This window comes from Malaclemys terrapin, chromosome 4 (genome assembly GCF_027887155.1).
Source record: "Malaclemys terrapin pileata isolate rMalTer1 chromosome 4, rMalTer1.hap1, whole genome shotgun sequence".
In the NCBI taxonomy this organism is placed as follows: domain Eukaryota; kingdom Metazoa; phylum Chordata; order Testudines; family Emydidae; genus Malaclemys; species Malaclemys terrapin.
Genome location: NC_071508.1, coordinates 113,949,735 through 113,975,447, shown reverse-complemented (window position 1 = coordinate 113,975,447; position 25,713 = coordinate 113,949,735). Strand labels below are relative to the sequence as shown.

Here is a 25,713-nt window from a genome sequence, read left to right as displayed (position 1 = left end):
AATGCCTCCCAATCCCTACCAGGCATGGGAAAGAAGCACTCAAAAATGCTTTAGGGAGCGGGGATGAGACCTTGGGAGAATCTTACATGGTCACAGAGAGGGAGGACAGAGCTAGGATGGTGCCTGGAAACAACAATTTGTGCGCTATAAATACCATGGATCAGAACAGCAGAAGAGAACATTTACTGGAGGTCAGGGAGCACCACAATCCCACCACAGATATGCTGCCATTAAGGATCTAGTACATAATATACAATCTGTGGCTGGAACCATGATGCTTCATTTATATAGACCCCACTATAAAACACACGACAGGGTGTACCCTTAGTATTCACATACACAAGCTCTGTATGAAAATCTGTGCCACCACTGCTGTTTCTTTAGTAAGGTCAGTTAAACACTGGAGTGGGAGTGCTAAAATTTCATGTACATTACAGTTGCTAGGAAATATTGGTGAGTGTACCGTGGATCCTGAAGAGCCATAAGCTCCCCCCACAAAAGCAAACAAACAAAACTAGCCCTAATTTTTCTCTCACCGAGAAATCTTAAAACACTCTGTCAGTCACAAAACCTTACAACAGTTTTGTTCTGCTATCCCAGAAGCTGACATCCAGCCAGAGGGGGAGCTCAAGTAAACTAGAGACCCCTATTTCCAGAACCAGACAGACATAACAGAGGAAACAGAGGAAAGCCACGTTGGTTTATGGTATCAGGGAGATCAATCTGCAACAAACATAAAAGGATAACAGTAGGAGGGGCGGGCTGATAAAATTCTAAAGTAGATAAACCAGGAATAATTTTAAAAAGGAGAAATCTGTACCCACTTAGGACTTCACAGCTTTCACTAGGCTTCACGCAGTACCCGCTCGGAGCTTCATAATGGCATTCGAGATACAGCACAGATCCTCCTGCTCCAAGAGAACAACCCCCTACCTCTTGAGCTAAAAGAGACACTTGATGGAAGATAGTGTCATAGGCCCTTAAAAACTATCAAGTAGTTCTGATTCCATCCAGTAGAGGGCAGTAGTGACACATAAATGTTGGCCACTTCCTTACAATATTCCTAATTATAACACTCTGCAACTTCAAAGTTCTTTACAAATATTAATAAATTAATATCCAAAAGAGGAACGCAATTTATTTGTTAAAAGTTTACAGATAAAATATATCCTTAGATGATGCCATCTCTAAACCTTGAATTTGATGATTGTGTTACAACCTCCATGCTCTCTGTCATTTCTGTAGACTGGCTATGTGTCATTGGGATATATGACAGTGGAGACCAAAACCTTATTTCTAATGTCAACTCTCTGTAAACCTGCTAAAAACACATTTTATGCACCAATTTTATGACACAAAAGTGACACTTGCTTCCACTTCAAAAGGCTAATACAACTATTTATGACCATTTTTACTTCTTTGTGAGCTACATGGAAGGACTTGAGGTTAGACTAGATGACCCTTGTGGTTTCGTCTAACCCTACGATTCTATGACTGAAAGGGTTGTTTTGTTTGGTTAGCTTTTGTTTAAATGGGGAACGACTCAGCTTTTCTTTCACCTTAGAAATTCATGCACTGTTTTTCCTCAAAGATTCTATGGACAACTAGAGAACTAGCAGAGGTAGAACATCACAAGTGAAAGGAGAGTGAAACTCAAACTATGTGAGGGGGCAAGGATTTTTAGTCAAATTGTTTGAAGTGTGTATGTGTGTGTAAAATTATTTAACTCCAGGCAAACACTTATGAGAAAAACTCTTTTGTGGAAGATTCACAACACTTTTGACCTCCAAGGAGTACTTTGGCAAAATAAAACAACTTTCCTGATATTTCTAATGTAAAAACAAACACAGGAACAGGGTTTAAAAACAAAACAAACTCCCAGATCCCCTTTCTACATTATAAAGTAGCACACAAAAAAGGCCATATTCTCAGCCCTGCTCAATCCTATTTTTGCCAGTCTGGCAGCCCAGACTGGATGGAATCACAGTTTAACTCACCAGTTTAGGATTTGGCTTGCATAGTGGATTCCCAAAGTGGTGTGAAGCTCATAGAGCTGGCTTTAAGTCAACCACTCTTGGCCCCATCCTGGCAAGTGGTGAGGACTGTAGATAGGAGAGGGCATGGCCAGACTGCCCTGCTCTTTGGTGTTCCTGGGCTGACACAGTACCCTGGGAGGCTGCTACCAGTCACATAACAGAGCAACCCTGAGGCTGCTCTAAATTGCACTAGAGGGAAAACTGGCCTAAGTCTCTTCCAGGGCTGAGGGACAGAAAGGTGGCTTGATGCCACTTTGGTTCCAACTCCTTGGGACCTGTGTTAAGTGTTGCTTCGCCAGAGCAGAGGATCTGGGCCACCAGTGACCCAGTATTTTTCCTGTATAAATAATCTGTAAGAGACAAAACACTGTCATACCAGAATGTGTCAGGATGCTGAGTCCAGAACACACAGAAATCCTCCCAATTTGAGAATGAGACTCCTATCTTGTAATGGAATATCCCACTCCTGACTGCTTACCTGGACCTCCAGGTTGCCCTTATGAGATCTCAATCCTCACGTATCTCACCAGGTCTTCTGATGTCTTTGAACATGTGGCCATAAATAACTAGTTTCACCTGTCCTCTACTCATTTAATCATAGTAATGATGTCCCATTCTCTAGTGCCTTCCACCTCATGGACTCATAAAGTGAGCGTCATTATCAGCTTTAGAGACAGGGAAACCGAGTAAGAGAAAGGGTAACTTGCCCAAGGTCTCCTGACAACGATGCTTTAGCCATAAACACATCCTTCCTCCCTGTTAATTTGCCTGATTAAGAGGAATTATGGAAAAGATCAAAAGAAATGGGACTCAATTACATCATTCAACAGGGCAACACAACAGGAAAAGCATAAATTTTTGTTAGAAGAACAAAAAAGCTGCTGTAGAGCTGGGATACTGGTTTTGCTAGTCCACACAGCCCTGATTCCATGAGGACATGGGATCTATGCCCAGTCCCAACAAATGGGACCCTGGGACCACAAGTCATTCAAATACATAGAAGTGGACGCTGATAGTAATTTATACAAATCAGAAGCTAGGAATTGTAAAAAAACATTGATAAGGGAAGCTAAAGGCCACAAGGCAAATACTATGATCAGGACAATAAGAAGGAGATTTTTAAGTATATTAAGAACAAAGGAATCCTAACAATGGTATTGGTCCATTACTAGATGGAAATAGTAGAACTGTTAATAATAAAGCCAAAAAGGTAGAAGTGTTCAATAAATATTTCTGTTCTGTATGTAGGGAAAAACAGATGATATATTCATATCTTATCATGATGATGCTCATGATTGATGATGAAGATTAAATACTTTCCATTCTAACAATAACCAAGGAAGATGTTAAAGAGCAGCTACTAAAGCTAGACATTTTTAAAATCAGTAGGTCTAGATAACTTGCATCCAAGAATTTTAAAATAGTTGGCCTAGGAGTTCTTCGGACCATTAATGTTGATTTTCAATAAGTCTTGAAACACTGAAGAAGTTCCAGAGGACAGGAAGAATGCTGATGTGCCAATATTTAAAAAGTGTAAACAGGACAACTTGGGTAATAATGGGCTTGTCAGCTTGACATCAATCCCAAGCAAAATAATGGAACAGCTGATACACCACTTGATTAATAAAGAATTAAGGGGGGGTAATATAATTAATGCCAATCAACATGGGTTTGTGGAAAATACATCTTGTCAAACTAACTTGATATCTTTTTTGATAAGATTATGAGTTTGGTTGATAAAAATAATAATGATGATGTAATATACTTAGACTTCTGTAAGGAGTTTGATTTGGCATCACACATTTTAATGAAGAAACTAGAATGATAAAAAATCAACATGGTATACACTGAATGGATTAAAAACTGTCTGACTGATAGGATTCAAAATGTAATTGTAAATGGGGAAATGTCATTGAGTGGGTGTGTTTCTAACGGGGTCTGACAGGGATTAGTTCTTGGACTTACACCATTTAACGTTTTAATCGATGACTGTGAAGAAAACAAAATTATCACTGATAAAGTTTGCAGATGAAACAAATATTAGAGGAGAAGTAAATAAGGAAGAGAACAGGACAATCTGGACTGGTTGGTAAACCAGGCACAAGCAAACAATATGCATTGTAATATGGCAAAATGTAAAGTCATACATCTAGGAACAAATAGGGTTAACATATTTCACAAATAAAAAAAGAGGACCCTGCACGGGGCCCTGGCCCCGCCCATTTCGCACCCCCGCCCCGCCCCAACTCCGCCCCTTCCCCGCCCCAACTCTGCCCCTCCCCCCTCCCACTCCCAGCCATGCGAAAAGGGCTGCGCGAGCGCTACCGGCTTCACGGTTTGCCGGGCAGCCCCCAGACCCTGAGCCCCTGGCCGGCGCTTCCCCAGCGCAGCTGGAGACCGGGAGGGGAAGCGCCCAGCCGGGGCGCAGGGTCTGGAAGCTGCCCGGCAAACCGTGAAGCCGGTAGCACTTGGGCTTCAGGCAGCCCCTATGCCTCCGGACCCTGCGCCCCCAGCCGGGCACTTCCCCTCCCGGGCTCCGGCGGCGCAGGGTCCGGAGGCATGGGGGCTGCCCGAAGCCCGTAGCACTCGGCTCTTAAACAGAGCCGAAGAGTCGGGGAGGAGCAGAGCCACCGCGGCCGGAGTCTCTGCTCCTCCCCTGACTCTTCGGCTCTGTTTAAGAGCTGAGCTGCCCGAGCGGGCAGCCCCCATGCCTCCGGACCCTGCGCCGCCAGAGCCCGGGAGGGGAAGTGCCCGGCCAGCGGCTGGGGTCCGGAGGCAAGGGGGCTGCCTGAAGCCCATAGCACTTGGGCAGCCCGGCTCTTAAACAGAGCCGAAGAGTCCGCGGAGGAACAGAGCCGCCGCGGGAGGGGAAGTGCCCAGCCGGCATTTTCCCGGACATGTTCGGCTTTTTGGCAATTCCCCCCGGACGGGGGTTTGATTGCCGAAAAGCCGGACATGTCCGGGAAAAACCGGACGTATGGTAACCCTAGGAACAAAGAACATAGTCTACGCTTACAGGGTGGGGACTCTATACAGGGAAGCAGCGACTCTGAAAAGGACTTATGGGTCATGGCGGATAATTAGCTCAATGTGAGCTTCCAATGCAACTTTGTCACAAAAAGGGCTAATATGATCCTTGGATATATTAACAGGGGAACATCAAGTAGGAGTATGGAGGTTACATTACCTCTGTATTTAATATTGGTGCAACTGCTACAAGAATACTGTATCCAATTCTGGCGTTCACAATTCAAGAAGGATGCTGACAAATTGGAGAGGGTTCAGAGAAGAGCCACCAGAATAATTAAAGGATTAGAAAACATGTTTTACAGTGATCGACTCCAGAAGCTCAATCTATTTAGCTCAACAAAGGCAAGGTTAAAGGGTGATTTGATCACAGTTTATTAGTACCTACACGGGGAACAGACATTTGATAATAGAGGGCTCTTCAGTGTAACAGACAAAGGTGTAATAAGATCCAATGGCTGGAAGTTGAAGCTAGACAAATTCAAATTAGAGGTGAGTTGCACATTTGAACGCTACATGGTAATTAACCATTTATACAACATACCAAGGGCTGTGGTAGATTCTCCATCATTGGCTATTTTAAAATCATGATTAGATGTTTTTCGAAAAGACATGCTTTAGTTCAAACACAAATTAACTCAAGTCAGTCCTCTGGCCTTAGTCTTGTGTGATGCAGGACAGACTAATTGATCACATTGGCCCTTTCTGGCCTAAAAATCCTGGCATTCTCCTGAAATAGTAGTGATGCCACAAACCAATGCACCTTTCCAGTTATGGAGATGACTTAAAGAACTGGGAGCATTTGCCAGAGAAAACCTTCTGCAGTCTCAACATGCACAAGAGACCTCCTATAACTGCAGAGCTCGGTTGAGAGAGTTTAAACCAGGTGATAGGGTACTTTTACTACTACCCAGCTCAGAGTCTGAACTGTTAGCCTGCTGGCAGGGGCCCTTCAAGGTGATTAGAAAGGCAAACCCCATCAATTATAAAATCTAGCAATCAGAAAAAAAAGAAAACACCTACATTTGTCATATAAACTTCTAAAGGCCTGGAAGGCTAGGTAGGGGCTTTTCATTGACTCCTGCCTCCTCCCCTCCCACCCCCAAACCAGAACCCCACGCCCTGAGGGGAATAATCTGCATGCGTGTAAAGATGGAGGCAGCCTTACACTGTGAACAGAGGACACAAGTCCAGCAACTAGTGGACTTGTTCCCCACCATCTTCTTGTCCACTCAAGGAAAGACCCACTTGATTTCTCATCATACTGAAAGGTTTCAGAGTAGCAGCCGTGTTAGTCTGTATCCGCAAAAAGAACAGGAGTACTTGTGGCACCTTAGAGACTAACAAATTTATTAGAGCATACTGAAACAGCACCAGGACAAAAAGTGAGGGGAAACCCTCAGCCCCTCTCTGGGAAAATGAGGGACATAGGCCATCAGAAGCTTCAAGCAATGTTAGACCTCAGAGTGATGGAGATATACTGTAGTGAGTGGAGGGAGCTCCATTGTCCTGGTTTCTAGTCTGGACAGGATGATACACTTCTGTATAGATTTCCGCACAGTCAACATGATATCTAAATTTGACGCCTATCCCATATGGAGGGTAGATGAGTTATTGGACCAGTTGGGACAGCTTAGTATATGTCTACCACTGATCTTACCAAAGGGTACTGGCAGATCTCCCTCACACCTGACTCCAAGGAAAAGACAGCTTGTTCCACGCCCTTCGGCTTGTACCTCTTCTGTACCATGTCATTCTCACTCCACAATGCAGCTGTGACCTTCCTGAGGTTGATGGATAAAAATATTGCAATCCCATGGACTATATACTGCCACCTATTTGGATGACACCATGTCTCCAAAGAAATGTCAAGCTTGTTTTGTCAGCTGGGAGCTTGGAGATCAAAAAGACTGAACAGTTTTTAAAGTGTATTCTCCCTGAAGCATGGGAGAGAAATGGTTTGTGTGTTATGGGAATGGACTATGCCAGCCAGATGTTAGGAGTCTCGTGGTGGGAGTCTGAAGGAAGCTCAAACATCCCAGGATTCCCATTGTGAAAGGTGGTTAGGTACCTGGTAAGCTAGACATGTGTGTAGCCTGTTTTATTGTTTTCAGACCTGTTTTCTCTGACATGTTTTTTATTCTAAACAACTACTACTTTGCTTTATGGAGGCTGTCTGGTTACTATGTTAACCACTATCATTGCTCCTGGAGGAAACAAAACTGCAGGGTCTGTGCCTAAGTCAGCCCTGCTGAATAATTATGGTTTGTGTCAGAGGACTGCAGCCTAGGGCCCAGTCTGAGAGAGAGAGAACCATGTGTTTCTGCCCGGAGCCAGATGACAGCTAGAGGCCTGAAACTTGGCAGGGGCTGCACTCAACGAGACCAGGAAGGGTCAGATGCAGCTTTTTTCTCCTTTTTCCTAACCTCTTTTTCCTGGAGGCCCTGTGTTGGGATAGACTGGTGGATGGGCATCTCCCCCATTCCTCCATATCTCCTCACATTATGCCCCAGCTTCTATTTTTTTTCTGTCCATTTTCCCTTCTCCCTTGTTCTCTGCCCTTCCCATCCTGGTACATGTGTGCTTGCGGCTAAGTGGCATATTGTAAGAGCAAAGACAAGGGCTGAAGAGCTGGTTCTTGAGCCTGCTGCCCTGAACACATGAGCTGCTCCTAGAGCCAGCTTTATTATGGGGATCTGCAGGAAAAGGGAGAGGAGGCTGTTTTCAAGGAACTGCTCACCAGCAGCACATTTGTGGTGCCATATCAGATTAGATCCACACACATGCAGCTTTCCTCACCCACACTGCTCCATTTTACCCCATCCACCCCTCGACTAATCTGACATCATCCAGATTGAGATACACAGTGCTTGAGTGATTGGTCATTGAATGCTTGGTGACTGGGTCACCAAAACTCATTATTGCAGCACAGGTACATGGACTTCCAAGACGGGGCACTGCAGTCAATACTGAGTCAGAGAGGAGAGCACCACCTATTGAGGTGCCCACAGCACATCCTGCAACACCATCTCTTAGCACCATGCTTGGATATTGTTAGTGGGAAGAGCACCAGCAATTACATCACCAGCATAAAAATACAAATGGTATCCGACTCCCAAACACTTGTTCAGTTTTTCTGGAGTGCTCCCTCCGCCTTTCCCCACTTACACTAACACTCCTTCAGATGAAGGCCTTGTCTGCACTCAGGAATAGCCTCCATTCAGCATTGGAAAACCTGCAGAAATGCTGACCACTAAGCATAGACAAAAGCAAACCAGGCTGTGCACAGACAGGGCTAATCTATGGCTCAATCTTGCATTTCCTTCTGTACTAATGTGGGTCAGCATCAATGTAGCCACACCACTTGCTGAATGGGACTATTCTTGAATACAGACAATGCCAGCGAGTTGCATATTTTGGTGGTAGATGCCCTCTTGCAAAACAGAATCCCTTCTCCTGCATCTGAAATCTGTTTGATTCTGTCCCAAATCTGAACTGTGTCACACGGGCTCTGGATTCCTGGGGAAAGTAGCCTTCTCCCATTCTGGACACACACATACACTCTACAGTCCTCCAGGTAAAGAAGCTACATGAAGGGGAAAGAAGAGGGTGGAAAGTCTGAAGTGTTTCAGAGGGTTCAAGACCCAACCTGTATTCACCCAAACAAATAATAATTTTACCCTAAAACCATGAAACTACCACATAAGGAATAAAAATTCCCAAGATACAGCTGTGTGTTAACAGAGGCTTCCTCCTTGATAACTCAGTCTGCCCCTCACGTAGGCAAGCAGGCTGCTCAGGAAGGAGCTAGAATGAACACAGAAAGGCCTTTGGTAATCAGCAGTGAGAGAACCCAAGAAAATATATGACACTTAAATGAGATGTAGGGAAAACAGAGTATCTATAGTTTAGTTTTCTTTACATCAGTTTGGGGGGAGGGGAGTTTGTTGTAAGCTGAGCTATACACCCAAGAGGGCAATTTAGTATTGAGACTTCTTCAACGTGGGCAACTTTGCTAGTCTGAAACACTTACAGAATTTCTCCTGCCCAACCTGAACTGAGCAGCTCTGCTCCTGGGTTAATGAAAGCCCTAATCAGATGGCTTTTCATAACAGTCAAAAGAGCCTCTTTGCAATCAAGTGAAGATGCAGAGAGGGAGTGAGGGGGGGTGGCAGAGAAAGAATATAATATGCCAGGCTTGGCAGGTAGCCGATATTGAATTCATTACAAGGCAGGCACTATTAAGTAGGAAACATAGCCTTGAGTGCTGGCTGCCCCTAGGCATGCCCTCCTCCTCCCACAGGGGTAATGCACATTTGCTGTTAGCCTGCCAGTCACTAGATGTCCCCAGTGTCACACAAACAGCAGCTAAAGTGCATTTCTCTACTCGTCACAGAAATCACTTTTAAAGGTGGCAGATTAAGTGTAACTGGTTTTTGGGCCGTAGTTTGTTCACCTGCCACATCTCCTATATTAGGGCTTATCTACATGACAACTTTTATGTGCAGCAGGCCAGGGCATGAGTCTAGAGCACACTAGCCTGATGCACACTCAGTCACCATGTGGACCCTGCTACTGCGCACTAAAAGTTCTATGGCGCACTTTGACATACTCCTGTTTCCAAAAGCAGTAGCAGGGTCACAGGGTGACTTAATGTGTGGCAAGCTAGTGCGCTTGTGAGCCAGCAAAGGGAGAGAGAGCAAGCAAGGGAGCAGCCTGCAGGAGACCTGAAGCCTGGGGCCAGCTTGCTAAATGAGCTGACCAGAGACACCTGGCGCAGAGACAGAACCGCAAGCACCTGGTTCCTTATAAGAGTTGAAGCAGTTGTTTGAGGAAGCTGACTCTGGGAAGTTTACAGGAGAGTCAGCGCTGAGCAGTACACCTGCAAGCTGAACCCTAGGCAGATCGCCTGCAAAGAACTCATAAAAAAGGAAAAGGACAAGATGAAGGAATCCTCTCGCTCACCCAAGCTCTGAGATAAGAGCCATGCATTAGGACAGATTTTTGGGACTTTGAGTTTTACTTGTCTGAATAAACCCCAACCCCTATAAGGATGGCTACTGGACAAACAAGTGTGTGGAATATCTGTAAAAGGGCCTGGAAGAGGGGGAATAAAAGGGCAGAGAGGAGGCACCCTAACCACAAGAGGGCACATGGGGCAGCCCAATCTTCCACATTGCTATAGAGTCACACTCTGGCTTTCCACACACTGAGTCACAAGCCCTTAGGCAGGAGACATTCCTTGTTTCTCTGGTAGGGTGCCCTTCATTCTCCTACATGTCCCATTTTGCAGAATACCTGGTTATAAAGACATAAACACTGAAATATTTTCAAGCATAAGAACGCCTTAAAGTTTTAAGAACCATACATATATTTAACTACCCTGAGGGGGGCACATAGTCATAGAGACTGCATGTCCCAATTTCCATGGTATCTGTGTGCAGGCAGCCATGGTTCATTATAATGCCAAAGAGCTTTGGCTCCCTTTAATGATGTAAGATAAGTTTAACACCACTGATAAAGAATTAAAACTGGTGTAATGAGAGTCAAATAGGATTTGAACTGTGTTAACTGAATTTGATGTGACTCTGAACTACTTTTAATAAAAACAAAAAGTATAAACTTATCCTGAAAAAAATGTTCCTACATTAAAACAAGGCCAATTGTATCTACTGCATAAAAAACTAAGTCTTCCTAAAAGACCTCTATCTGTTCTGAATAATGTAATGTTTTGTGGGAAAGTGCAAAAGAAAAATGAGCCAGTTCTGAGAGGATGAAGTCAGAAGAGAGAGAAACTCCTTGAACTAGGAGATAAAGAGAAACAGAAAGGAAATTGGATGAGAATGACAGTAGAAGGTTAAAAGTATAAGTCCAGGAACTGGACCAGTCACACTGCAGCTACAAATGATTATACAAGGGAAGCATATTCTAGAAGTTAAAGCTTCCTCTTAGACTTTATTCAGCAGACACTGAGGACTGACAATTCAGTACTTCAATGAGAGGCAAAATCACCCCTTAAGTCACAGAAAGGCATCTCTGTACCTCAAGAGAATTATTTAGGACATCTGAGCACATTCCTGAAGATTCTAGGACACACCCAAAAGGAAAAGGTTGTGTACCTACTATCTGAGACCAATCCTTGAGGAACACAGGATCTCATCCTACATCTCCAGCCATCTGCCTCACCTAGTACTTTGGATCTACACCAGAACACAGACTATTACGCCATGCTCCTCAAATATTAAGTGCCTCACTGGAGTAACTTCTAAGACTTTTCACCATCATATCCAGCTAAGCTTCATCTAAGAAAGACAAATTAGAAAATTGTACTCAAAGCCCCTGCAGCCTTCAGGAGAAAAAAAAATAGCTTAAAAGTAACTTTTAAGTGTTAAAATCTGACTTGAGTAATACAATAACAAACTGTTGCTTATGTTGAGCTTGTTATTTCTGTACCTGACAACGAATGCTGTTAACTGTATGAAATGTTCCACTATCTACATTTTGGTTGGTTTTACACTGCAATGTCTGAACTACAGAAATGCATTCTGTTTTTTGATTTCTGGCTTTTAGTGCACAGTAATAAGGTAGAATTTAGTTTACTACATGCATGGAGTCCTGAGTCCTCTGTTTTGGGCTATACTGAATGTTAATTAAAGTGGAATATTTCTATAGGAAAAATCAGCCTTCTGATAAAATTGTCAACAGTTTAAGACTGTTTAATTTGGTTTCTAAGTGACTAATAGACCCTACAATGGCACTTTGATACTGAGGTGAAGGGCACGTTAGAAAAGATATAGATTCAATTAGATAGACACATCCATGATCATATAGCACAGAGTGGGAAGAATCTCCCTAGTTTAATACTGGAGAAGACAGGGCAAGGGCAGGGTGTTCAATTTTTTAAAGTTAATTTAGTGCTGCTGAAAGTTGCTAGATTAGACCCAATGACCAAAGCCCTCTATTCATCTACAGAAAAGTTAGAGCACAGGCAGCAGTAATGTTAGACTTCACAGAGATCCTGCCCCCTGCCTGCATGCCTCATCCTTGACCTGAATGGACTAACTCTAAGGGATGTCAGTCTCTGTGGCCTTTGACTCACACCGGATAGTCAAAGGAGTGAATGGGCCAAGGACACTGTAGCCCTAGGTAAGACAGTGAAAGAGCAGTTTAGAAAAAAAAAATAGTCTCATGAAAAGACAAGGAAAGATTTATCTGAAAGCAGTGTCGTGAAAAACAAACACAGAGAAATTGAGAAACAAAGGGCAACGCTAACAGAAAAATTCCTAAGACAGAATAATGCAGTATAATAAGGGAGGCAGGAAAGGAGAGTGTGCATACACACGCATATGCATGTTCATGCACCACTGCCCTCTTCAGTGGATGGAGTCAGAACTACATAACTGTGTGTCACAGACCATCTATTGCTAATAGCTAAGAAAATTATCCTGTGGCTCGAGTACTAGGTATGTGTGCTTTTGGAGCAGCAGGATTGGAGCTCTATCCTTGTTGTCACCATGACATTGAGTGGCCACAGTGTACACTACAGTGACAAATGCGAACACCTAAGTAGCTATCAGTTTGTTAGAACACTTGATTACAGGTGGCACAGTTAGTGACACCTCTTCTTAAGAAGATTGTCTAACATTTTCCATTAGAAGACCTTGTTATCAGTTGTTTATAACTTTGCCACGCCTAAAGTGCTGAGCTGATACATTCTATGCTGGGACAGCACCCATGCTGACTTTTTTTTGTTTAAGTTTCAGAACTAATGTTTCAGCTGTTTCTTATAAAGAGCTTAAGACAAAATACATTGCTTGGCCTATGTTAAAAAAAATCTACAGCTCTTTCATAGAGAAGTGCTAGTGCCTCCCTGCTTTGGAGCAGGGATTTGGCAAAGGAGTTGCCTGGTGTCAGAGATGTGCCTTTTGCTTTCCTAGTGGAAAACACACCCAGATGTATCCAAGTTATAAGCCTTTGACAAATCTCAGTTTGCATCTGCTCAGTAGCTACTTGGTTTAGTTTGGCAGGTAAATTCTCTAAAGGTTCTGTATCTACTGAAGATCTTCTAATAGCTCTGACATACCAACAGGACTGTGCATGCACCATCACCGATCTTTAAGGGCTGAGCAAGGTTGTCCCTGTAATTGCTCCTCCCATCTGCCAGGGGCCACTGTGGCACCAGACACCAAAACTGAGAATTCAGACTGTCTCTCCTGTGTTTTCAGTGCTCTCCCTGCTGACACCCAGCATGGAGGGAAGGTGAAGGATACCTCCTGACATGAGTGCAAAGGAGAATATGGGGGGAGGGGCGGGGTTAAATGCAGGATGAAGGGGCACAAGAGAGAAGATGGGGAGTGAGAACAGAAGAGAGTCAAGAGCAGAGGGAAGGAAGAAGAAGAAGGAGATAAGCTGGGGACAGGAGCAGAGTGAAGGGCACAGAGCAAGGAGGGAAGGACACAGGAGGATGTGAGCACAGGAAGACATGGATGGGGGCAGAAGAAGTGAGGATAGGGGAACAGGGGCAAAATCCAGGGAACGGGAAAGAGGAACAGAAAGGGAGAGGGACATGGATATGGGCGGAAGGGTCAGTAGCCTGTAGAAAACGCTTCCCTACAAAACCTGAAATTGAACCCAAGATGCCTTAATCTCACCATTCCTTTGCTGTCTAGAAAACTGCTGTGAAACCTACTGGCAAAGTGTTTCACCTCCCCTCCTAGTGGCAGACTCTAACAGAAGATAACAGCCTTCTACTGATACCAGTTACTGTTAGCTCAAGTAGCAGAATATTGTGCTGTGGATCTAAGAGCCCAACTCTGATGATGATCGATGTGATAATATGATTCCATAAATAGATTTTTTTTCCAATTTTCACATTTTTATAAAACTTATGAAATTACATTAAAACATTAAAATTACAGAGGCAAGCCCTCAAAAGTTAGGAAATGCTAAAACTGAAATTGCCTGTGTCACCTGAATTTGCTTCCCTAGTGTGCATTATGATACAGTCTTTAATTACATGGTTACATATTATTTTCCACAGGATCCCTGTGTCATTCAATGCACAGAATGGACTATGATCTGGGAACGAATCCGGGTTGTTCAGTGAAGGAGACTGTTTTCTGTAGAATCTCTGTCTCATTTGTTGCTGAAGTCTGAAGATGAGGGCGAATGAGGCCAGAGATTGCAGGAAGAGAAAGGATGGCCTTGTGGTTAAAGCAGTTGAATGTCACCCTGGAGAATTGGATTCTAATCCCAACTCTGCCACGGAATTCCTATGTAATGCTAGGCAAGTCACCTAAACCAAAATTTTCACATGTGGCCACGATGTATGTGTTCCTTGTTTTCTGGGTACCCAACTTGAGACACCTGGGATGTGATTTGTAGAAGTTCTGAGCACTCACAGCTACAACTGAGGTCAACAGTGTTATGTTCTGAACATATAAAGCGCCAAAATTCTAAGTACTCTGAAAAATCATAGAATCATAGAAGATTAGAGTTGGAAGAGACCTCAAGAGGTCATCTAGTCCAACCCCCTGCTCAAAGCTGGACCAACCCCAACTAAATCATCCCAGCCAGGGCTTTGTCAAACCGGGCCTTAAAAACCTCTAAGGATGGAGATTTCACCACCTCCCTAGGTAACCCATTCCAGTGCTTCATCACCCTCCTAGTGAAATAGTTTTTTCTAATATCCAACCTACATCTCCCCCCCTGAAACTTAAGACCATTGCTCCTTGTTCTGCCATCTGCCACCACTGAGAACAGTCTAGCTCCATCCTCTTTGAACCCCCCTTCAGGTAGTTGAAGGTTGCGATTAAATCCCCCCTCACTCTTCTCTTCTACAGACTAAAAAAGCCCAGTTCCCTCAGCCTCTCCTAATAAGTTATGTGCTCCAGCCCCCTAAGCATTTTCATTGCCCTCAGATGGACTTCCTCCAATTTGTCCACATCCTTTCTGTAGTGGGGGACCCAAAACTGGATGCAGTACTCCAGATGTGGCCTCAGTAGTGCCGAATAGAGGGGAATAATCACTTCCTTCGATCTGCTGGCAATGCTCCTAATGCAGCCCAATATGCCGTTAGCCTTCTTGGCAACAAGGGCACACTATTGACTCATATCCAGCTTCTCATCCACTGTAATCCCCAGATCCTTTTCTGTGCAGAACTGTCGCTTAGCCAGTCGGTCCTGTAGCATCTTAGCTACAGATCAAATCAGATCTTAGCTGCTCACATTGGGCATCAAAAATTAGTTGATACTTCACAATTTTGGTCTTTATCTCTGTGTAAAGTGGGGATAATACCAACTCACCTCATAATGAGGTTTTCTAACTTGGGAGTGCTTGACTTTGCAACATTAACATTGTGTTAATTTAGGATTTTGGAAGCAATACTGTATACAGTTCACCATTACAAAAGCACATTTACCACAGTGTGGTATTTGTTTTAATTATATTAAGCTGTATATTCAGCTCACAGATAGGCTCAACAGTTGTGGAATGCCTCTCTAATTCCAAATTCATGTTGAAAACCTACACTCGACAAGCTAACTTGAGCTAAATCTGTCTAGCTTGGCTCAATGATGACTACATGGGGAAATTATAAAAATGTCAACTCCAAGGAAGAGAGGAGACATTTAGGATGGCCCAACAAGTTATTTAGAGCGTGAATCCCATTGCTTAGGACACTGAAAACAAGGCTAGATAATGTCCTGGCAAATAAATATCTTACTTGATGACTATATAGTGTTTCACATCTACACAATGTTGTGCAGATAACAACTGGCATAGGGAACAGGCCTTTCTTCTTAGTGGAGCTGGGAACTGACTTTTCTGTCAAGATGAATTTCCAAAAAATTGAAATTCCTGTCCCATCCCCCGCAATTGATTTTTCATCAAAATTAAATGAAAAAGAAAAATGATTTTTTTTCAGATTGGTTCAACCCGAATCAGAATTGGTTCAACCCGAATTAGTCCTGTTGCACAGACTTGAAATGTTTTGTTTCATGTGAGTTCAGCAAAACATTGAACTGCATTTCTCTCTCAGTGCATTGCCCTATAGGAGTTGTAGTTCAAGCTGCCATTCTCTCCCATGGGTTGGGATCCCCAGATGACTACATCTCTAATACTGCATTGTGGATTTCCATCTGACCAAGCTGCATGGTCTATCATAGGAGTCACATGACTCATTGGAGCTGTATTCTGGTTGGGGAGTCTAGCCCATAGGGAAGAAGGGGGGCATCAGGCTCCAGATTTACAGCTCCCATGAGATAATGCACCACTATGCGGAAAATGCAATTTAATGTTGAATGGACTCAAAATGAAGCATTTTGGGTCAGTTCAATAAACCAAAACACAACATTTTGATCTCCAGAACATCAAAATGTTTCATTTAAATTTGATTCTGAACTGAATTTTTTTGGAATTTTTATTCTTCCAAATAAATAAATAAATAAATAAATAAAAATTTCATCCTATTTTTGGGTGAAATCAAAATGTTGAAATGTCAGGACTTCCCCTGAGATAGAAATTCCCATGAGAACTGGATTGAGAACATGGGGGTGGGGAGATGTGGTTAAAAAAAATGGGCATGGCTGAACATTTTTTGCACTGGTTAGGGCAATGGACTAGGTGACCTAAGAGGCCTTTGTTGTCTAGACTAATGTGAAGGGCTATTCTGTTTGCTGTTGATGCAGATGGGAACAGTACAAATAAGTCCCCGCACCTCCCCCCCCCCGCCGGGGCATAAACCAGCCAGTGCTTGTGTCTCCCCAGGACCTCAATACAGCACCCACCTATGTTTAAATACCAGTGCACCATTACTCAGAACAGTGAAAAGCAGAAGTTTCTCGCCTGACTGCTGTGGTCTCCCGAGGTCATTAATTAAGCAAGCCTCAACACTAAGGGGAAGAATTAGCAGCTTTATTGAATGTACTTAGCGGTGGGCGATGAACTCTCAGCTCAGCATCTCTTTCATTGGATTTCACTTAATTGAGGCAAAAGCTGAGGGTCCAGGCTAATCCAACAAATGATGTGTTATTTTAACACAGACAAGTCTTAACCAGGCCGCACAAACTACCTCAGAGATGTGCCTCAGCCCTTCTCTCTCTCTCCTGCTAACCCAAGCAGCAACCTCAGCCACACTTCCTTTGTTTCCATCGCAGTGCAGGAGAGTGGTTTAAACAAACTTCGTGCTTATGCATGACCACTGAGACCCCATCTACACTACCACTGTAATCAAGTACCGGAATGTGGCTACATCACAGCCAAAAGTTGTAGTGTTGACAAAGTCTAACTGATGAACCCCCAGCTATGCTATATCCCTGAATGGTTCAGGTTCCCAAAATGTCCATCCCAGCAGGCCTTGGCTGTGTAAAAACTTAAAGATGGAAGACTCATTAATTCCCTGCATCCAAACTCCACTTGCTGCAAGGGAGCATTAGAGAGAGAGAGACAGTTATGATGCCCCCATTCTGTTCCAACCTAGCCACTACATGAGTCCCCTAAGGGACCATATGCTAGCGGAGGACAGGTGTAGCAGAGCTCCCCCAACAACTGCATCATGTCCACAAGCTCATACCCTATACTGGGGTGGGGCAGTGTAACCAGATCCCGAACATTCCCCCTACAGCGAGTGGACAGTAGTAGCACTGGGATGGGAAACTACACCCTCAATCTCCCACTTTTGATGCTTCAAGGAGTGCAGCAACACTTCTAGATCTTGCCCTCTTGTATGCTGGGGCAATGGAACAATTGGATGCTGAGAGCCATTGAACCAAACTGTAACCGGTATATGATGGAAAACGCTTTAAGCCAAGGGTTATGGCAGTACCCCTAGTTTCAGCACCTATGCTCGTATGTATAGTTACCAACATCTGAGCCAGACAATCAGAAGGCCTGCTCAATCTGGCCAATAGATTCCAGCTCTGTGGATGCCCTTCAGTCCTGACCTGCAGCCCCTCATACAGATATTCTCCTGCTATTCAGCCTATACCCAACCTTAATTAAAGGGAAGCTTGTGCTCTGCTATAATAGCTCTTAATCTGTGAATTCTGTTTGTGTAACATTCAGCTACCAAGATAGAATAGTGCATTGCCCAGGGATCCCTCCCCCAGCACTTTACTGCTGAGTTTGCACTTGGTACCACCCCCCAGCGCGGCTGCAGGACTTCAACCCTCAAGGTGCTTCTAGTATTTGGTTCCAGTGCTGGCAAATGCAGGAGGCAGAGCCCACTTTCGAGTCTGTTCCTTACTTCAGCACAGATTCAGGAATCTAATCACATTCACCATGGTCCCAAATCCCACAGCTCATCCACTTGTCAGTGAGCCACCAAAATGTGTCAACCAAAGCACCAATCTGTAATGGAAGGACTAGGAGTCACATTCCAACACAGCTAAAGATTGGTGAAGGGAGGCTGGGAATATGGTCGCTCCCTCCCCTGCCCCCCATCCGCTGACAGGGCGCTGCCTGGCCTGCACAGCAACCCCTAATAACAAACTGTTTTCCTGGTCCTGCTTTACAGGCCTCTCGGGGCATAATACCTAATCAGTGCGAATGAAGAGCCCAGTGGCCCCGCCAGAGCATATCTGGGCTGTCGGTGACACATCCCATTAATCACTCGCTTCGCTCTGGAATCTGTATGCATGGAGTGTGAGCCCTGCTTCCTCCTGGGGAATAATACAGCTGGGGGGAGTGAGGGAGAAGGAATCGGCCAAAATGCTGCCATCTGAATGCAAGACGCATTAAGGAAAATAAACATCTCAGGGATCCAGACAATAAAAGCAAAGGGTGATATTTTCGGGGAAACTAAGAGACAAACTGCAGAGATGGAGGCCTAAGCACCCACTGAGTACTGGACCATGGTCCCCTCTCAGAAGCACATGGGGAACTGCAATCAGAAGCAGACAGGGCTGAGAGAGGTCAGGGCTCAGAGCCAGCATTTGGATCCAAACAAGGCTGCTGATTAGCTGTATCCTGCGAAGTGCTGAGAGCCCTCAGCTCCTTTGGTAGGAATTGGAGGTGCTATCAATTTGCAGGACTCGGCCCACTGTGTGTTAATTTTCATACAAATTAGTTGGAAAAAGTCCATCTAGACTATCACCCTGTGGGCCACTGCAGGATACCTCCCCACATTTGGCATTAGATACTTCCTTGGGGATTTCAAAGCACTTTATAAACTGTAATTTCTAAACACTAATTAGCCATCATCTCACAACTGCCCTGAGATATAAAGAAGCATCATTATCCCCATTTTATGGATAGAGAAACTGAGCCACAGGGAAATGAAGTGACTTGCCCAAGACCATACAGCAAATCAGTGTCAGAGCCAGGAATAGTGCCCATTCATTCTAATACCAGCCCTGTGCCTCAGAGGTAATAGGGAAATTCTATGGCCTGTGTTACACATGATTTAATGGTCCTTCTGACCTTAAAATCTAGGAATCATCATGAAACCATGAGACCAGCTTTTCACAGTATACTTCCTTTTTTTCCCTCATCCAATTTTAAACATCTCGAACAATGGGGTTTCCAACCTCCTGCCTGGGGAAAATGATCTACCATCTAACAGATGTCACCATTAGGAAAGTTTTCCTGATATAAATATTGTTTATCTCATTATTTTACATTTCTTTTGCTCAGTTTACTCCCATTTCAGAACCTCTTGCACAGGTCCTTTGGTTTGCACTGTCCAAATTCTCCCAAGGGAGCAGGAAATCTGCTTGAGTCATTGTTAGGCCAGGCTGCTCATGTTTAACTCTTTTGATGCCTCCTAGTCAATCAGCGCCTCCAGTCACTTTTGTTGCTCTTCTCTGAAGTCCATCCCATTTAATGAACAATTTTATATCTGTACAGGACTTTGAAACATTGCTGTGGTGCCAGGGAGCAGCAGTTACTGGGGATCTGGAGTCACCGTGTTTGGGGAGAATTTCTAAAGTGATGAATGTATACTAAATCCAATTGTGTTGTTCTCTGTGAAGCCAGGCCCTTGAGAATCTGGGCCAAGTTTGATATTCTGCTGCAATGAGCTCTCCTTAATCCAGATGGGGAAAGTTCCTCCTCAAGAGATCAGAGGGGTAAATCACATGGCAGTTTGACTCTAGCTATGTAAAGCAAGAGCTGCTAACAATGTGAAGTCCAACAGGTGCATGAAAATGAGCAAATGACTCATCCCTCTATGGAGAGAAGGGTCAACCAATCCACCCATTTGTGAGGCACAGTTACTACTGACCAAGGGATGGGCAGGGAAATGAGAGGGTTTATATACCTTTGCATGTATGCACCTCCACATATGAAAGATTGCATGTGTGTACCCTTGTGAGTGAGAGTCTGCATACATGCTCAAGTGCCTATCCTTCTGTGCATGCCTACATATAGGCATATGAGCACATGGGCCCACATGTATGAGCTGGTGCTCATATGTATGTACTGCACCAGTTTACTAATGTGTGCCTCTATGTATCTGTACATGCATCTGTGTGCTCACAGAGGTGTCCATCCATGTCTGTGCACATATGTACATATGGACACACCATGCATGTGCATACATGTGTACATAGACATGTTCATGTGTGTAATGTGCAAATCTCACTTACATGCATGTTCATATATATATATATATATATATATATATATATATATGAACATGCATGTAAGTGTGTACATGCACTCCTCCATATGTACCTGTGCACTCACATACAATGAATTATGTGCACCGCTGTGACTGTGCCTGCCCTTGGATCTTTGTAGGGATGTATGTATGAACTCGTACTCAATGCACACTCCCTACAAGATCTGCCCTCCTCCGAAAGAAAACACCTACACCTGCAGCTCCTGCTGACTTGCCACGACTGACTTTGCGACATCCTTTTGTGGTGGCTATTCATGCGCTTATGTCCAGCGCTGCCAGCCCAGTGCCAAACTTGGATGAACAAGGGCATATCAGGGCTGACAGCTATGTCTTTGCAGAGAAGCAGCAACTCTGGGTTAGAGAAACAGGCATGCTGGCAAACTTCAGAAGCCCTAACTCACATCCACTTGTTTGCAATCTGGGATGCCAATCCTGAACTAGGCTTAACAGGCTGCTGACTGGGATGGGCAGAATGGCTGCCACAATGCAGAAATTTGGCTTAGCTGTCTTCACAGTGTGACTGCAGGGCAGCGATGCAGCATGTCAAACGTGGTGAAGCAGTGCACAATAAGAAGACTTACCAGTGGGCTGCAACACCTTGCTAGCCTCGATGATGCCATGGTTAGATGGCTTAACAATCTACAGGTGAAAGAAGCTCCCACTCCCCCATTAGAGTTAGCACATATGTGCGCTTTGTCCCATGTGTGGATTGTCACACATTCACATAGGAGTGTGCCCTCAAGAGATCCAGCAGCTCTAGTGATTTCTTTCGCTCCCCAGCCCTGAAAGCATTTCAGAAACAGGAATCTGCTACATTCCTATGAACTGCCATTCACAAGAAGGGAGCCTTGGAAAGGATTAGTGGGAGATGAGGACAGGACAGTGTCCCTGTATATACACATTTATAAGCACTCATCAGCCAAAACAAACCTGCAGGTCAAACCAGAAGTTTGACTGTACCCATCAAATGGGTGCACTGGGTAATGGGGAGTGAAGGGAATCGGACCAGTTAGCCCCACCCAGAAGGAGCTGATGTGCAGAACAGTGATTGAACTTCCCTCCTGGGGTGAAGGAGGAAATCCCACCTCTTATGCATCTCTTTGACTTTCCCCATCATCATGGCTCAGGTTCCTTTCTCTGTCTGACATGGGAGTTGGAGAGACAGGCAGAGAGGGAAGGCAGAAGAGAGTGGAACAAGATTCAAGATGAGGAATCCTAAATTGTCTAATGCAAGCTCTCCCCCTGCTGAGTACATTTGTGCTCAGGGTCCTGTTTCCAAGCCCAAATGAGCCAACCCCAGCCCCAGCCCTACATCTCACCTCAAAGGAGAAAAACAAGAAAAAAAATCATGATGCTAAGTGAACAAAATGAAGGAGGCAGATGGTAAAGAGCAAGCTCCTAAAGAAGAGATGCTCGGCCCATGCTGGCAGCATTGCAGTGTCTGCCTTTCCCAAGCAGTAATTGCTCTGCCCGGTTTGGGTCCTCCACATATACACATACAAAAGAAGACAATTAGAAAAAATGGCTAGGACACAGTGTCTGAAATTGCGGCTGTTTTCTGTATTGTGCTGTCCTTTGTTTAACAGAGCGCCATGCTCTGAGATGCTGTGCTTTTCCTCTATTTGCCTTTCTCTGTTTTGTTCAGGCAGTAAGATAAATAATAGCTGAAATGGGCAAGTTATTTCCCTCCCTTCCCGATCGCTCTGACATGTGTCATCGGGTCTGTGGGGGTTTTATGATAAAATGCCCTTGTTCCTGAAAACAGCAGTGGGGCCCCTCAGTGCTTTGGCACCCCCAAGCCCCTTGTCTGATCTCCCTGACTGCAAATCCAATCACCCCAGCTAATATACAATAATACTTGGCAATTCTATAGCAAATTCCATCCCAGAATATCAGCGTGCATCACAAAGGTAGGTAAGCATTATTATTCCCATGCTTAGGGAGGAGGAAGCTGTGGCTCAGAGAGGAGATGTGAGTTGCCCAAGATGGCACAGCGAGCCTGTAGCAAAGCCAGAAATAGAACCCAGGAATCCTAATGCTCAGTCTTCTGTTTCCCCTCTAACTAAGCCTTCCAAAGGGGTATCCGGATGAGCAGAGAAGCTAACTGGCTTGGCCTTCCCCCACCACTGGTAATAAAGCAGTTTAATGGCAGAGAAAAGAATAGAACCACATACTCCAGATTCTCAGTCTCCTGCTCTAAACCATATTCCTATGAATAAGCATCATCTCTCAGAAAGGTAAAGTAACTAACTTAGTTGTAAGGGGAGGGAAAAAACTCTGTTAATTTATACTGTACAAAGTTTATTTGCACATTGATCTATGAGATGGGGAAAATGGGTCAGAGTGGGAGAAGCATTGCCTGCTAGGGACACTCTTTTATCTCTTGATTTTAAAGAACAATTTTCACCCCAGGTGGCAGGAAGCTTTTTTTTTTTTAAGCTTTTTGAATGTACTCTTGCACTCATTACAGGAGGAAGCTTCAGAGAACCGGCTCAAGCCAGGTAGAATAAAGCCAGGGATTATGCAAGCTTCCCTTACACACAGCTCTCCCAATACACCTCAGTCCTGATCTGAAGCAGTCCCTGCTGTTTCACTCCTAATCCCACACCCATCTCTGTGGCTGCACCTTAGTTCAGACCCCACAAAACCTGCTGCTGGTCTAGTACTGGGCTCCTCAGACACAGCTCTGCAAATGTACCCCAATTGTGTCCTGTTTGGGATGATTCCCCTGGCTCTGACTGATTTCATCCCTATTCTGGATACTGTTATATCTTCCCTACCAGAGACAACATTATTCTTGCCATTATATCTGAAGAGAAATTTGGTCACTTTGGGAGTGCACTGGATTGCACCTTTCAAGCATTTTCAAGCCCTTTTCCTAGGAAAGGAGAGCAAGTGTCACCTGAAAAGGTTTCAACACAGCCTCACTTCAAAGGACACAGCCAATCACTGTGATCTATTACCAATAAACTCGGAAGATTATTCAAAGAACAAGGTAGAAAACTTTCCAGATAGACTCATAGACTCATAGACATTAAGGTCAGAAGGGACCATTATGATCATCTGGTCTGACCCCCTGCATGCTGCAGGCCGCAAGACCCTTCCCTGGACTCTACCGTTGAAGTCCCCAATCCTGTGTTTTAGTGACTTCAATCGGCTGAGACCCTCCTGCTAGTGATCCCTGCCCCATGCTGCGGAGGAAGGCGAAAAACCTCCAGAGGCTCAGCCAATCTACCCTGGAGGAAAATTCCTTCCCGACCCCAAATATGGCGATCAGTAATACCCCGAGCATATAGGCAAGAGTCTCTAGCCTGACCCTTGTTGGCCATTATGCTGTTCATGTACCATTGCTTGGTTTTCCTTGGCTACTATGTTTTATCATTAAACCATTCCCTCCATAAACTTATCCAACTTAATCTTAAAACCAGACAGGTCCGTCGCCCCCACCGTTTCCCTCGGAAGGCCGTTCCAATATTTCACCCCTCTGATGGTCAGAAACCTTCGTCTAATTTCAAGCCTAAACTTCCCCCCGGCCAGTTTGTATCCATTCGTTCTCGTGTCCACATTAGTACTAAACTGGAATAATTCCTCTCCCTCCCTTGTATTAACCCCTCTGATATATTTAAAGATAGCAATCATATCCCCCCTCAGCCTTCGCTTTGTCAGACTAAACAACTCAAGCTCCTCTAATCTCTTTTCATACGACAGGTTTTCCATTCCTCTGATCATCTTAGTCGCCCTTCTCTGCACCCGTTCCAGTTTGAGTTCATCTTTTTTAAACACTGGAGACCAGAACTGCACACAGTACTCCAAATGAGGTCTCACCAGCGCCTTATACAACGGAAGCAGGACCTCCCTATCTCTACTAGATATACCTCGCCTAATACATCCCAAGACCGCATTGGCTTTTTTCACCGCCACGTCACATTGCCGACTCATAGTCATCCTGCGGTCCACAAGGACCCCTAGGTCCTTCTCCTCTTCCGTTACTTCTAACCAATGCGTCCCCATCTTGTAACTAAAATTGTTATTATTCGTCCCCAAGTGCATCACCTTACACTTTTTACTATTAAATTTCATCCTATTTCTGATACTCCAATTCACAAGCTCATTCAAGTCTCCCTGCAGAGTATCCCTATCCTCCTCCGAGTTTGCAACTCCTCCCACCTTCGTATCATCCGCAAACTTTATCAGCCCACTCTTGCAATCGGTCCCGAGGTCAGTTATAAATAGATTAAATAAGATGGGTCCCAAAACCGAACCTTGAGGCACTCCACTAGTAACCTCCCTCCAACCCGACAATTCACCCTTTAATACGACCCGCTGCATTCTCCCCATTAACCAATTCCCTATCCACCTCTGGATTTTCATATCGATCCCCATGTTTTTCATTTTAACCAATAGTTCCTCATGGGGTACTGTATCAAACGCTTTACTGAAATCCAGGTATATTAGGTCCACCGCATTTCCCTTATCTAATAAGTCCGTTACTTTCTCAAAGAAGGAGATCAGATTCGTTTGGCACGATCTGCCCTTCGTAAAACCATGCTGTAATTTATCGCATTTGCCATTAACTTCAAGGTCCTCAACTAGTTTCTCTTTCAGAATCTTCTCCAGCACCTTGCACACTACTGATGTTAAACTAACAGGCCTATAGTTACCCGGGTCACTTTTTTTCCCTTTCTTGAAAATAGGAACCACATTGGCTATTCTCCAGTCTAACGGGACTACCCCCGAGTTTACAGATTCATTAAATATAGTCGCTAATGGGCCTGCTATTTCCCGCGCCAATTCCTTCAATATTCTCGGATGAAGATCGTCCGGTCCACCCGACTTAGTCCCATTAAGGCGTTCTAGTTTTGTTTCTACCTCGGATGCGGTAATCCCCCATCCCGTATGCCCCTCTGTAACGGTGCTAGTATCCCTAATACCTTCATTGGCCTCATTAAACACCGATGCAAAATATTCATTGAGATATTGCGCCATGCCTAGATTATCTTTAATCTCCTCTCCGGCTATAGTCTTCAGCGG

At 44.4% G+C, this 25,713-nt stretch overlaps 1 protein-coding gene across 1 annotated transcript in view; it reads right to left on the bottom strand.

The window, feature by feature from the left end:
* The window catches only part of NRXN3 (neurexin 3), a 1,374,011-nt gene that overhangs the window by 984,212 nt on the left and 364,086 nt on the right, over positions 1-25,713 (bottom strand). The gene's annotated exons all lie outside the window — the stretch shown is intronic.